At 37.7% G+C, this 15,383-nt stretch overlaps 1 long non-coding RNA gene across 1 annotated transcript in view; it reads right to left on the bottom strand.

Annotated features, from left to right (window-relative positions):
• LOC121805146 overlaps positions 1-15,383 on the bottom strand; it is a 35,124-nt gene that overhangs the window by 3,461 nt on the left and 16,280 nt on the right. Inside the window, exons 10-22 of the long non-coding RNA XR_006051268.1 lie at positions 14,102-14,370; positions 13,891-14,015; positions 13,109-13,215; positions 11,982-12,062; positions 11,167-11,628; positions 10,457-10,565; positions 10,145-10,357; positions 9,886-10,000; positions 9,647-9,813; positions 5,741-6,186; positions 4,763-4,950; positions 4,515-4,544; positions 3,782-4,448 (exon numbers count right to left, since the gene is read on the bottom strand). This is a non-coding gene — a long non-coding RNA (uncharacterized LOC121805146). The remainder of the gene's footprint in view (positions 1-3,781; positions 4,449-4,514; positions 4,545-4,762; positions 4,951-5,740; positions 6,187-9,646; positions 9,814-9,885; positions 10,001-10,144; positions 10,358-10,456; positions 10,566-11,166; positions 11,629-11,981; positions 12,063-13,108; positions 13,216-13,890; positions 14,016-14,101; positions 14,371-15,383) is intronic.

The following is a 15,383-nucleotide window of genomic DNA, read 5'->3' as shown; positions in this document are numbered from 1 at the left end:
GTAGTTAGTTAGTAGCAGTTGCTACTTGTTTGTAGAGCTTTAAATAGCTCATAAACCGTGTATGTAGTTTAGTAAGGAGTTTAATCAATAAAGAGTTTTCCCGTTTCTCTCCAAGATTATCATCTTCAATACTCAAAGTGTGAGTGTGTGTGTTTCTGCATTGTGTGATCTCATACAACAGTGAGTGTGTGTGTGATCTTCTTGAGTGTGTGAAAGCCTTGTGTGTGCGAATCCCAACAAGTGGCGCCGTCTGTGGGAAGGGATATTGAAGCTGATTTGCAGAGGATCAAACGGTTTCAGAGATGGCAGCAAGGCTTGATGCAGAAAAGTTCACAGGCAAGAATGATTATAGCCTGTGGAAGATGAAGATGAAGGCGGTTTTGATTCAACAAGGCTTGGCCGCAGTTCTTGCAAAACCAGAGGAGAAAGGAAAGGCTCCAGTGCTTGATGATAAAGCTCAGGCAAAGATGGAGGAGATGCAGCTCAAGGCACATTCTGCAGTGATTCTGTGCCTTGGAGATAAGGTCTTGAGGGATGTTCAAGAAGCCAAGACTGCGGTGGAGATCGTGGACAAGTTGGATGAAGTTTACTTGGCCAAATCCTTGGCTAACCGGCTGTATCTCAAGAAGAGGCTGTATGCCTATAGTTTTTCTGGAGATAGGTCCATCATTGAGCAGCTAGAGGAGTTCAACAAGATCATTGATGACCTGGGATCTATTGATGTCAAGATTTCAGATGAGGATAAGGCCATTCTCACATTGAATGCCTTGCCTAGCTCGTATGACCAGTTAAGTGATGCAATTATCTATGGAAGAGATAAACCTATCACCTATACAGAAGTCTATTCAGCCTTGATGGCCAAAGAACTCCAGAAGACAGCCAACAGAGGCTCTGCAAGCTCCAATGTTCAAGCTGCAGAGGCCTTGAATGTGAAGAAGTTCAAGAAGCAGAACTTCAAGAAGAAGTTTGAGGGCCCTAAACCCTCAAGTTCTGATGCTCAGAAGGAAACCAGAGCTTGCTATTGGTGCAAGAAACCTGGACATTTGAAGAAAGATTGTCATGCATGGAAGAGAAAGATGGCCTCTGAGGGACACAACCAATCTGATTGTGTGGAGAGTGCTGATCCCCCGGCTCAACTTATGCATATTAGTGACAGTGGGGTCAGTCACAGGTGGATAATGGACTCGGGGTGCAGCTTCCATATGTGCCCCAATAGAAGCTGGTTTCATGATCTTCAAGAAGCATCGGGTACGGTTGTTCTTGGAAATAATCATACTTGTCAGATAAAAGGGATAGGGAAGGTGAAGCTAAGCCTACAAGATGGCTCTGTGAAGATCCTGACTGGGGTGAGGTATATTCCAGAAGTGAAGAGGAACCTCATCTCATTGGGAATGCTGGAGCAGAGAGGGTTCACCATATTGATGAGTCAAGGAAAATTGTTTGTTAAATCTGGAGATGCAGTGATGATGGAGGCTGACAGAGAGCATATTCTCTATTATCTGAAGGCTAAGGCTGTTGATGGAGAAAGCAATGCTGTGTCAGATGATTCCCTAATGCTATGGCACAAGAGGCTGGGCCATCTAGCAGAAGGAAGCTTGAAAGAACTCATCAAGAAGGGCCTGATCTCTGGAGATTTCAACAAGATGGACCCCTGTGAGCAGTGTATACTTGGAAAAGCAAAGAAGGCACCCTATCCTACAGGTATTCACTCTTCTACAGCCCCTTTAGACTACATACATAGTGATCTTTGGGGGCCTTCACCGGTGTGTTCAATTGGTGGAGGAAAGTATTATCTAGCTATCATTGATGACTATACAAGGAAGTTGTGGGTATATATTCTTAAAGAAAAATCTGAAACACTCACAAAGTTCAAGATATGGTGTAAGGAGGTTGAGCTAGAGAAGGGTAGAAGTGTTAAATGCTTAAGAACAGACAATGGCCTAGAGTTCTTGTCTGCTGAGTTTGATCTGTTTTGTAAAGAGAAGGGTATGAAGAGGCACCGTACTGTTCCTGGTAATCCCCAGCAAAATGGTGTTGTGGAGAGGATGAATAGGACTATCCTAGAGAGGGTGGGGTGCCTGCTTCTTGGTTCTGGTTTGAGCAGCAGGTTCTGGGGTGAGGCTGTGTATACAGCAGCCTATCTTATCAATAAATGCCCATCTACTGCCCTGAAATCTGAAACTCCTGATTACATGTGGTATGGAGCTCATAGTGACTACTCAAAGTACAAGGTGTTTGGGTGTGTGGCCTATGCTCATGCTAGGCAAAGCAAGCTTGAAGCTAGGGCTCTGAAATGTATTATGTTGGGGTATCAGAGGGGTGTTAAGGGGTATAGGCTCTGGTGTATTGAGCCCGGTAAGCAGAAGGTCTTGGTGAGTAGGGATGTGGTGTTCTTGGAGGATCAGATGCCATACCTGAAAGATAAGCTGGACTCCAGTGAAGATGAGGGTGATTTCTTCAAGGTGGAGCCTGTGGGGGTTGGCCTAGGAGCAGGTGGAGTTACTGACTCAGGGAGTGAGTCTGATTCAGATAAAGAAGAGGCTCCAACTCAGGGCAACCAGGCTGGTGAGTCTATATCAGACTCTATCAGAGACTATCAGCTTGCAAGGGACAGAGTTAGAAGAGAAACAAGGCCACCAACAAAGTTCTCTGATGTTGTGTATTATGCTCTGTGTGCAGCTGAAAGTATTGATGGTGCAGATCCACTCACATATAAAGAAGCTATGCAGAGTAAAGATAGAGAAAGATGGATTGAAGCCATGAATGAGGAAATAGAGTCTTTACTCAAGAACAAAACATGGATTTTGGTGGACAAATCCAAGCTGAGTACAGATGGTAAGGAAAGGAGGCTGGTAAGCTGTAAGTGGTTGTTTAAAAGAAAGATTGAGAAGGGGAGAGTGAAGGTGATTAAGATTAACACCTTGCACAATCCGGCCGACATGCTAACAAAGTCTCTAGGTAGAGACAAGTTTGATCATTGCAAGAAGTTGATCAATGTTTGTGCAAGAACTGAGATGAGCCCTCAGGTGGAGAATTGTAATAATGAAGTGCTCATTTCAGTTGGAAGAAGAAGGCAGAGTTCGGTAAGCTCGGCTTTGAGCTGGAACTAGCCGAGAAGGAAGCTCGGCTTTGAGCTGGAACTAGCCGAGAAGGGAGTTCGGTTCTTGAGCCGAGAAGTGAGTTCGGTCTTGAGCCGAGAAGGGAGTTCGGTCTTGAGCCGAGAAGGAAGAAGCAACCAGTTCGGTCTTGAGCCGAGAAGGAAGAAGCAGTTAGTTAGCCGAGGTGTAGCGGTTATTCTTCTTGTTTTCTTGATTCTTGTTGTAGTTAGTTAGTAGCAGTTGCTACTTGTTTGTAGAGCTTTAAATAGCTCATAAACCGTGTATGTAGTTTAGTAAGGAGTTTAATCAATAAAGAGTTTTCCCGTTTCTCTCCAAGATTATCATCTTCAATACTCAAAGTGTGAGTGTGTGTGTTTCTGCATTGTGTGATCTCATACAACAGTGAGTGTGTGTGTGATCTTCTTGAGTGTGTGAAAGCCTTGTGTGTGCGAATCCCAACATAATATGCTGGACAATAAGTTCTAGACAAGGAATCCAACATAATTAGTAACCTTTTCTGCAGCTGCTATTTGGACTTGTGCTTCATTATCTAAAGCAGACACATATGTTTAAACATATAAAAATGAGATTGTATCATCAAAACAACTCATTTTAATATCAAGGAAAAAACATATCAGTCTAAACAACATAATAAATATATTTTGCACATTAATTTTACATACCATGTAGGATTGACATCATTCCCACTTCTAGACCGAGCTCAGCTTACGAAATTATATAGTCATCATCGGAAATATTATCCTGAGAATCAGTGCATATTTTGAGCAACTCAAGAACAATATGCTTAAGCTCGGTTCATTGCAAACAGTTATAGAAGCAGTAATTTACCTACATAGGAATCTAATGTCCATGATGCAAAGCAATGTAGCTTTAGACAAGTAATTAGCTCGTTAAATGACATTCATACCTTGTTGGATGTGGATTCTACAATTGAAGTCTAGGTAAAACGCATGATCAAATTAAGAGTTGGAAAAGTCAGTAAAAGTTTTATGCTCAATCCACCATGTCTTAAAAAAGGAAAACAACATAATAAGTTGACATCAACATATTGGAGGATACCAACCAACTAAGATAATAGTAAAATAAACTTATAGCTATAGTTTGTAATTTTGTACTCCCTCTGTCCAACCATAAGCGAGGCAATTTTTTGGGCACGAGATTTAAGGAATTGATATTAAAGAGTTAAAGCGCATAGTAAATATACCTTCTCTGAGATAGTATGGTACATATGAAATGCATCACCAAAGGTTATAAATGGCTCAGAGACATTTGTCCCGGGATACTCAGAAGACAGAGCTGCATTAGTGGATGTGTAGCATTTCCAGGTTCCTGCATTAATAAAGTACATAGGTAAAAAGTGCACAAGCAAATAATGGCTGATATGAATGTACTCACTTTTGCGTAACTGGAAGGTTCCTTCAGTAGCTGGGCAAAGCAAGAAAGTATGAAGGAATTATGTCATTTTCAAGAGTTTGTGGACCATCGCTAATTGCAATGAGAGATGAAGGAACTAAAAACGATCACCATAATTTTACTAATTTGATTCAATTTTGTTTTTGTTGCTCGCGGGGTTTAGTCATAGAAAAACAACTAATAATTAATAAATAGTATAAAAATCAAAAGAAACCATAAACTAAACAAACCCTGTAGGAATCTGGGATCCAACAGGATCCATCTCGTCAAAGCCAATTTCGGGTGTGTGGGGAATAGCACCAATTCCTGTGCTATTCCGTCAGAAGTAGAGAAGCAAATTTCCAGGAAAATCCACCAAGTGATGAAGCGGAGGGGCAAACTGGAAATGCATTTGAGCTCTGGATGGATCGATTCTTGCCTAGAAAACGAGCAAAATGATGCAAACGAAATGAAAAAATGAATGAGACATAAATAAATATAACAAAGATGAAAATAGATAATATATATCTGACCACCTGAATCAACTTAGATGTCCTAGAATTTGTCAGAGAATCACCTCGTAAACTTGTTTGGTTAATATGACAGGTGGCCTAGCTTAGCACAAAAGGCTCACTTGACCTTGCACAAAAATGCTAGCATAAAAAATAAGTGGCACAACACTGTTTCTATGCTTCCTCCTAGTAGAAAGTTGTTGATCTATTTCCCAATCACTGGTTTGGAATGCATGTAAACAAGGTAAAAAAGGTAACAAGGACAAAATACAAACAATATGAATTCCAAACCCATACTCAATGGACTAAATTAACACAAGCCTTTACCAAAGTTTTTATATCAGTTATTTGTTAGTATTATTGCTTTAAAAAGTAAATCCCATTCAACGGAAAAAAACATCAACAAACTCCACGTTCACCACAGAGGAAATTTCCAGCAACCATAGAAAATATATATACTTGCTATTGTTCAGCAGCATGTCTTGTTCAGTAGCACAAATTCATTTTCACATATTAAAATATTAATAAGTTGTTTTAAATTAGGGAATCTTAGTTCTCCAACCCTTGAGAGAAACTAAGTCTACACTAATAAACCACTGAAAAGTGTTTCTGGTGACCAAAAAGAAGAATGCACGCAAACACCCACACCTCAAAACTATTCCAAACATTACCCTCAATGTGAAGGACAAGAAAATGTAAAGAGGATAGAATACTTACTTGTTTGAGTAGAAAGCAAGTAAGGGGTGGTGCCAAGATCACACCCCTATACTGGAAGTGAGAACCAGGACAACTCCGGGTTAGTTCCTGCAAAAGTTTGTGCTCAAAGTGTACTAGCATAAAAATCCTACGAGTAGTGGTTACAGCTATAACACCTCACTGTTGAAGATCAGGGGACATCTCTAGAGCTTATCGACACTGGAGTAGCGCTCTCTACATGGGACTGAGTTCTACTTGCTATGCAGCCTTACACTCAACCTGGAATGAACAGTAGCAGAATTTCGATGAGCAGTACGAGCAAACTCAAGTTTGCAATCTAAAGCAAATTTGGTCCCTCGATAGCTGATCTAACTGTCATAGACAAACACAAATGCTGGAATAATATTTAAAATTTGGAGTGTCAGTGGATGGATTCCATTCATCGGTGTCAACTCTGTTTGTGATTCCTGCAAATGAAATGAGACACAAATAAAGATCACAAAGATGAACTAGATAATATATATCTGACCACGTGAATCAACTTAGATGTTCTAAAAATTGTAAAGTATCACCTCAACAAAGGTCACATTTGACCTGGCACATAAAGGCTAGCATTAAAAAAAGTGGCACAACACTATCTCTATGTTTTCCCCTAATAGAAAGTTGTTGATCTATTTCCCAATCATTGGTTTGGACTGCATGTGAACAAGGTTAAAAAATGCAACAAGGACAAAATAAAAAAAATGTCACGACCGCCCTTACTAAGGATAGTGAAGACGGGGAAAACGTGACGAGGGGAGGGACTAAGGAGCGGGGAAGAAAAGGGGGACGCAATGAAAGACAACAATAAAGGACGAGATTGAATATGAAAACCTAATTAACTTCAAAAAGAAATATTTTGGTCTATCGAATAGTTAAACAACAAATTAATGTCTCAAGGTAAATAATATCATAACGTAGTGTGGGGAAAAACGAAAGACTTTATCAAGAACGATTCGAAACAAGGCAGCGGAAAAATAAGTATCAAAGGAGAGTCATAGGATGACGCCCATGTATGAAGACACGACGCATCCGGGAATTCCTAAAGCTCACTCAACATCCATCGCAACATCCCGCTCAACCTGCAAAATTTTAAAAAGAAATGCAGGGCTGAGTACTTGTTGTACTCAATGGGCTCATGCCGAAAACATTTTATAACAGTTATGTCATCCATACCAGTGAACTCGAGTTTTACATGTAGTTAAGAAATATCATCGAGAATACAAAAATATTTTCATAGTCTGGCCAGACAAAACAATCTCCCCACTTTCTCATCAATCAATCAAACAATCACATACTCTTACCATAGTGCGACGAAAGTGTGGCCACACTATTCGCCCACGAGACCGGCCAACTTGCAAGGACGGCTCCCGATCCCACCTGTGTACACAGCCTGATAGGGTTTGCGGCCCTACTCAGACCCGAATTCGTTTATCATAGCCCTATAGCCTAATGGAGCGAACTCACAAACTAGGCATCAAGCACACTCTCAACATAGCCCTATAGCCTAACGGAGCAAGCTCAAACGAACTAGGCATTAGGCAACAATATCAACATCAAAACAATCACGACATGACATAACACTTTAAACCACCCTTATAGCTCCACAATCATACTTTGGAAAAATAAAAGAGTTTAGTTAAAGAAAGCCCACCTAGATTGCTTACAAACACGGTTAACAACTTTATTGAAATCCTTGCTCTTCGTACCCACGTACGCACAACAACCCTTATCAACATCATAACCACATAATACAACACAATCAGCCTTCCATCAATACAATTTATCATGCATGTCCTATCGTTCCTTTCATCGTTTTCTTAAATTGCACATCCCAAACGTTCACCAACATAAGGAAACACCCCATAGTATACCTCAACGTATAACACATAACCACTTCATAAGATACGTTCCTTAATCACACATGCATCATGTAATTCATTCAAACTTGACAACAGGTATTATTTTAACATGACAGAAATCTGGCAGAACTGCGCAGTCGTTTTGTAAAAATCCATCCGACCTCCGATGGGGCTGAAATTTTACCACAACACGGTAGACACATCAAAGATCATCCAGTTAAAATTTCACATCAAAATCACATCTTTAGGTGGGTAAAATCAAAAACGAAACTCACTGGAAGAGAATACAAATTCTGACAGAACTGCGCAGTTAACTTCAAAAATTCATTAAAAATTCATATTTCGTCAAAAGAGGCTAAAATTTATACACAACACAGAAGAAATCTCAAATTTTACTCAGTTAAAAATTCGTGCCAAAATAAGATTGTTTGGTCGGTCAAACACACGTCGGAATCTACTATTCGAACACCACAGTTTTCATGCTTCACAAATTCGAATTAGGGTTTATCTATCATTCATCTAAACCCATTTATTCATGCTTCCAACACATAATCATGCTTCAAAAAGATCTCACAACCATGTTCTCATATGTTCACATATCATTCACCAACGATCATCCACAAGTCATTCATACACATCAATAAACACTTACACATATATTTTCTCATGTAACCATCAATCCCACCCGATCAATTCTTAGATCTTCTACACTTACTATATGCATGAGGGAATCAAGAACAAGGATTCAATGCTAAGAAGGAGAAAGATGAATCAAAGTATACAATCGGTAGAGGCAACGAATGGCTCGATTCTTCAACGATTATTGAGTTTCCAACTCCAAAACGAAGCAAGATTGAAGAATTTGTGAAGGATTGGTGGGGAAGAGGGAAAAAGGCGTGTGGGAGGGAGAGAAAAAGGCGTTGAAATAATGGGACTAGGGTTTGGGTTTCTCCCTTTTTATATTCTAGGATTAATTCCCCACTTAAATAAACAAAAATAAAAATAATAAAAAAATTTTGTGGAGTAAAAATAGGGAAAAGGGACGTGTACTAGGGGAGTATTTAAAAAAAAATATTTAAATCCTCAATTAAATAGGAATATGATTTAAATTGGTAATTTCTTGTAGGAAAAGACTCCCACAAAAGAGGTAACAAATAAATTAATCCCACAAGTAATTGAAAGGCATATGGGCAAAAATTATGTAGAATATAGGTCTAATTTGGTTTGGATTTAATTTGGATAAATATCCCAAAGCAATTAATTAAATCCAAGAAAGAAAGTATTATTTCCAATGGATAGTAGGGCCAAAAATTCCAAATAATATGGCTAGAAATATATGCATGATCCCACTTAATTAAATCCCCCCATTGGAAAACATATCATATTATTCAACATAACTCTCAACCATTAATTTCACATCGTTAACACAACCACATAGAAATCAATTCCCAAAAATGCATTTCCAAATCAGCATCCACATTAATAAAATGAAAATAAGCCATCAAATAAAAAAATAATAATAAAAAAAAAAGTCAAAATTTTCCGAGGTGCTACAAAAAACTAACATCAACAAAATAAACACATACACAATAGACAAAATTAGCACGTCTTTACCAAATTTTCTTTACCAAATTTTTAATAAGTTATTTGCTAGTATTATTGTAAATCCCATTCATCGGTGAAAACATCAACAGACTCCACGTTCACTACAAAGAATATATCAAGACACCATAGAAAATATAAGATATGTACATGGTCTTGTTCAACAGCATGTCCTGTTCATTTTCACATATTATTAAAATATTAACAAGTTAGGTGTTTGAAATTAGGGAATCTTAGTTCTCCAACCCTTGAGAGAAACTAAAAGTACACTAATAACCCATTAAAAGTGTGTCGGGTGACAATCAATAGAGAGAAAACATTGCATGCAAACACAAATAGGATAAATTATAAACAAAGAAAAGAAGAATGTAGGCATACACCCACACCTCAATGTGAAGGACTAGAAAAAGAATCAATTTGTAACCTTTTCGACAGCTGCTATTCGGACTTGTGCTTCATAATCTAAAGCAGGCACACATATGTTTAAACATATAAAAATGAGATTGTACAACTTATTCTAATATCAAGGTTTGTCCCAGGAAGCCCGGAAGACAGAATTGCATTAGTAGGGTGTGCAGCATTTCCAGGTTCCTGCATTTATAAATTCCATAGGTAAAAAAGTGCACAAGCAAACAATAGCATATATATAACAAATGTACTCACTTTTGCACCACTGGAAGGTTCCATCAGTAGCTAGCCAAAGCAGGAGGGAATGAAGGAATGATGCCGTTTACAAGAGTTTGTGGACCATCGCCAATTGAAATATGAGATGAGCGAACTGAAAAATGATCACCATAATTTTACTAATTTGATTCGTTTTAGTTTTTGTTGGTCGGAGGGTTTACTCATAGAAAAACAACAATTAATAATTAATATTTAATAAATAATATAAAAATCAAAAGATGCCATAAATTAAACAAACCTTGTAGGATTCTGGGATCCAACAAGTTCTATCTCGTCAGAGCCAATTTCCAATGTATGAGGCATAGCACCAATTCCAGTGCTAACAAGGCCAGAGGAGTAACTGCTAGCACTCAGTTGGTCATAAGTAGAGATGCAAATTGCATGGAAAATCCACCTTCTGATGACGCCGGGGGCAAACTGGAAAAGCATTTAAGGTCTGGGTGGATCATTTCTGCCGTGAAAAAAGAGCAAAATGCGGCAAAGAAAATGAAAAAATGAAATGAGATACCTATAAAGATCACAAAGATGAACTAGATAATATATATCTGACCATGTGAATCAACTTAGATGTCCTAGAATTTGTCAAAGAATCGCCTCATAAACTTGTTGTTGTGAATGTCACAGGTGCCCTGGCTTAGGACAAAGGGCTCCCGTTTGACCTTGCACATAAAGGCTAGCATAATAAAAAGTGGCACTACACTATGTTTGTGCTTTCTGCTAATAGAAAGTAGTTGATCAATTTTCCCATAAATGGTTTGGACTGCATGTAAACAAGATTAAAATGCAACAAGGACAAAGTACAAACAATATTAATTCCAAACCCATACACAATGGACTAAATTAACACAAGAATTTACCAAAAAATTTATCAGCTATTTGCTAGTATTAATGCTGTAATAAGTAGCAGCACAAATTCACTTACACATATCATTAAAATATTTTAAGAAATTCACTTGGTCTTGTACAGCAGCAGCACAAATTCTTTTTCACATATCATTAAAACATTAAAAAATTAGGTGTTTTAAATTAGGGAATCTTAGTTCTCCAGAAGTTAGTAAGCAACCCTTGAGAGAAACTAAGTCTATACTAATAACCCATAAAAAGTGCCAGTGACAATCAATAGAGAAAACCTTGCATGCACACACAAATAGGATAAATTACAAGCACAAAAAGAAGAATGCACGCAAATGCCCATGCCTCAAAACTATTTGAAACATTAACCTCAGGACAAGAAAATGTAAAGGGAGATATAATACTCACTTGTTTGATTAGAAAGTAAGTAAGGGGTGGCGCCAAGATCACACCCCTATACCGGAAGTGAGAACCTAGACAACTCCGGGGTTAGTCCCTAAATATGTGTGCGCTCAGTGTACTAGCTGAAAAATCCTACGAGCTATAACATCTCACTGTTGAACAACAGTGGACATCTCTGAAACTTGATCAACACTAAAGTAGCGATCTCAAAAAAAGGACCGAGTTCTGCTTATAGCGTAGTACAGCAGCAGATTTTAGATGAGCAAGCAGTACGAGCAAACTCAAGTTTGCAATCTATAGAAAATTTGGTCCCGTGATAGTTGATCAAACTGTCGTAGACAAACACAACTGCTGAAATAATATTTAAAATTTTGGGTGTATCACAACATTTCCAGAGCGGTTATCAATTGTGGAAATGCGTATCAGTGGATGGATTCCATTCATCGGTGTCAACTCTGTTTGTGATTCCTGCAAGGCCACATGTTATTTCTAATTAAAACCAATTAGTTTCGTTGATGCAAACAAGCCTTTATCGCCTCACTTCTTTTATTTTAATGGTTATTATGGAAATCAAGACATTGATGCAAAGGATATTATCATTAGTTACCAGCTGAAATGACTGCTCTAGAAGATCACTTGCTACGGCCAAGCCCTGAAGTGACCTTCTGAGCTCGCTTGATACTAAACCAAGTAAAGGTTCCTAAATGTGATGTAAGGGCCTCTTCAATCAACACACAAGGTATATAAAGTGATGTTTTGACAAATTCACAAGATCATTAACAATTAACACAAGAAAGTAATAGAGCAAAGGTTATCTATACCTTAAATGTTACATTAGAAAGACTTCCTGCCAAATGTGCTGCATATAGTATAAGTTTCTCATCAGGCTCCATGGCATAGTCCTGCCATTTAAAAACACATAACTGTGTTAGTATTTTCGCATTGTTATATACACTACTGAAAGGACCCTTCAGAATCAACGAATCAGAAAGAGTAATCAAATTATTTACTGCAGGAAAATTGTTTCTAAAACTTCTCCAATATGTATGTCCAACCATTGATTTGATTTTCCTACATGAGCTTATATGATTTCTGGAGTCAGCCAGCCATAGAAGTAGTAACAAGCTGTCATTGCAGCAATATTAAAATCTTGAGAAAGATCAGAGGAAGTGGAGAGTTAATGTAATAAATAGAGATAGTCTTTAGTTTTCTTGAAAGTGCTTGCATATGACATCTCTGCTATGATAGCATTATCCATTAGTTACCATTTCATAAAAAGAAACATCTCTGCTATGATAGCATTATCCATTAGTTACCATTTCATAAAAAGAAATTGAATTCAAAATTCTGAACTAGCTACTTGATGCTTAAATCAATCCAACACCATACATAAGAAAAAGAAATCATAACCTAGAAGGCACGACATGTCACAGTAATTTCATGCCCAGATTCACGGTACATGAAATTTTGGCTATACATCATGACAAATCCAACAACAAAACCAGACTATGGATTCAATAATTTCATGCCCACCAGAAATAAACATTGAACTATTTTGAACATAAAAAATAGTTTCGGTATATTAATTTAGAACAATCAGTATATAAGATCCAACCAAAAAGTACTGCTTCCTTTCAGGGTACTTTGAAAAAAAAATTGTATTCCTCAAAAGATTAGCAAACGTGTAGTCGTATATAGACTGTTCCCTATTTAAAAAATGACCACATCCCTTAGAGAATTAAGCATTTTACTAATGAAATGCTAAAATGCTAGAAGCAATCTCCATCATAGCTAGCATCAGTATTTGGCCATAAAATTCAACACATACAACTTTGAAATACTGATCTCTTACAAGCAAGAATATTCCAGTGACGTGTTCATTGAAAATAGTGGGGCAAGCTTCCAACAAGGTATTCAAAAGTGATGAAAATGTGTGTTGCCATATTACCTTTAAAATAGAGGGACAAGCTTCCAAAAAGATATTCAAAAGTGAACCCAAAGGTTGAATGTGACTAGGAGAGAGGTCCTGAACATCCGCAGAAACTTGATCTATTCCTGGAGGCATGCACATAAACCGGAGCGTGAAATTACAATTATAAACACCACAAGATGGCACTGGCAGATGCAAATTCTAAAATTAGTCTTGGCAAATAATATCTCACAGAATGATTTCTTTACACAACAACAGAAATTAACTTGCTTTTCTTTGTGTCCTTGGGATCTTAATAGGGAGGGATTTTTAAAAAAATAAACACTAACTTCATAGAAAGCATCTTCACTTGACACTAATTGAGTGTTCATCCTGCTTTCAAGGCCCATGATTTCTTTTTTAGATGCAAGTACAACAAACCGAATGCCAAAAGTAAAAAGAAACATATCTAGGAAGTACTTGGGAAAGAGCATGTGAAAACAATTTTTAACAGATATGTTAAGATGCCAAGATTGACAATCAATGGGGTTTATATATCAAAGAAAAGAAATACTAATATAGCACATTTATGTACACGACATATGACACAAAAAAAGATAATATGTATATATTAATTATATAGATGCAAGGTAGCAAGAAGTGGACTAGAAAAAATAGGAAATCACCAGGCTCAGTATAATACCCAAAAATATATGTGATAGATTTATAAAGCTGCAAAAGGAAGCAAAAATTGAATCAAATAAGTAGAAAAATATATTCGCTACAACCATGAAGAAGAAAATTAAGCAAAGCAGGCTCACCCTTTTCCCCCCGGCTTCTTATAAGTTAAGAACTAAGTCTCCCCCTGCCGCCACACGACTAGCCCCCACCAGGCCGCCGCCCCCAGATCTTGCTCGTCCACCTGCCCGGCGCGTTTATAACACCACTAATATAAACAAGCATAAAGGTAAAAATTGGTATCCATAACAAATTCTAGTCTATTTATGCACTAGGCAGTTTCACTGAAAGCACCTGAAGAAGTGATCTCCATGTAGTTGGGCCTTGGCCTTCAGATTGACTAAGAAATTCTAGTTTATTTTTGCACGAGGAACTATCACGGAAAGCACCTTAGTTGCACAAGAGATAACATTTGCAAGAATGAATCTAAATGCTTAGAGAGGCGCCTTCAGCCTTCAGACCAACTAAGAGTAACACCAGCATATGTTGAATTATCTCAGTCGCCTCAAATGCAATAGGATTGGCACACAGCTCTTTAATCTGACTCAAACAAAAATTCTTTCCTGCATACAGACAAGAAAAGGGTTACAAGTTTAGTGGAAATATAGAAAGAATCCAAGGAAATAAAAATAATAAATTGTTGTGTGTATTCCACTTCCTACAACTAAACAAAAAATATATCTAAATGTATGTATAAGGAAGAGAATAGCTAACCACACATCCTGGTATCGTGATCTTCAGATTTAGACAAAGCAAGACCGATTTAGACAAAGCATCAGAAAGATTTTGCAGTAGTTCTTCATTGATGGCTTTAGTATGAACTGAGAGACACTTAATATATCAAAGTGTCCAAAATTAGCTTGGAGCAGTATTACGCTACCCTCCATTCCATTGTATACTGTCCGAGGAACAAGTTAGAAAATTACCACTCACATCAAACACCCCCAAAACTTAAGTCTTGATAGCCCTCGAGCAAGTTGCACAATAAATCACACTCACAAGATATTAGATAATCCTCTGCTTCAAGTCAGTAGGGAAATAGGCCGACCCCGAATTCACTCGCGGGTAAAACTTTAGAACAAGAATTGTACACGAACTAATTCCCTAAGAACTAGACATCCCATGCTTCAATCTAAGTTCGAGTTGTGTCTTGGGAGTCTCAAACCATCGTCACTAACTCATAAAGAGAAGTTCTTCCGGCTATTCTTTATTTTAAGCACATAAGATCTTTCTCCCAAAATCAAGCAAAATTCATCGCTCAAAAGTCAATATGATGCACAAATCAAAAGGTCTTATTCATTGGGATGTAATGGGGCTTTTGGTAAAGGTGGGATAATATTTGGTTAAGTAGCTTACCACCGTTCTTAAAATACTAGCACATCCATCACAACACCTTTCACATCTCACTCACTGAGTACAAATTTCTTACAGCTCAACACCCCAAACATGAGATTTTTCAATCATCTGTCAACTTATTCTTTTGAGCATTCTTTTATCATTTCTATTTTTTGCTCAATATTTTTTTTCGAGTCTTGGCTTTTTTTACTCAAGAAAGGCTGCCTTTTTATTTTATTTT

The sequence above is a fragment of the Salvia splendens genome, chromosome 5 (assembly GCF_004379255.2).
Source record: "Salvia splendens isolate huo1 chromosome 5, SspV2, whole genome shotgun sequence".
Lineage (NCBI taxonomy): Eukaryota > Viridiplantae > Streptophyta > Magnoliopsida > Lamiales > Lamiaceae > Salvia > Salvia splendens.
Note: the sequence above shows the minus strand (reverse complement) of the source record. Positions and strands in the feature narration are given on the sequence as shown.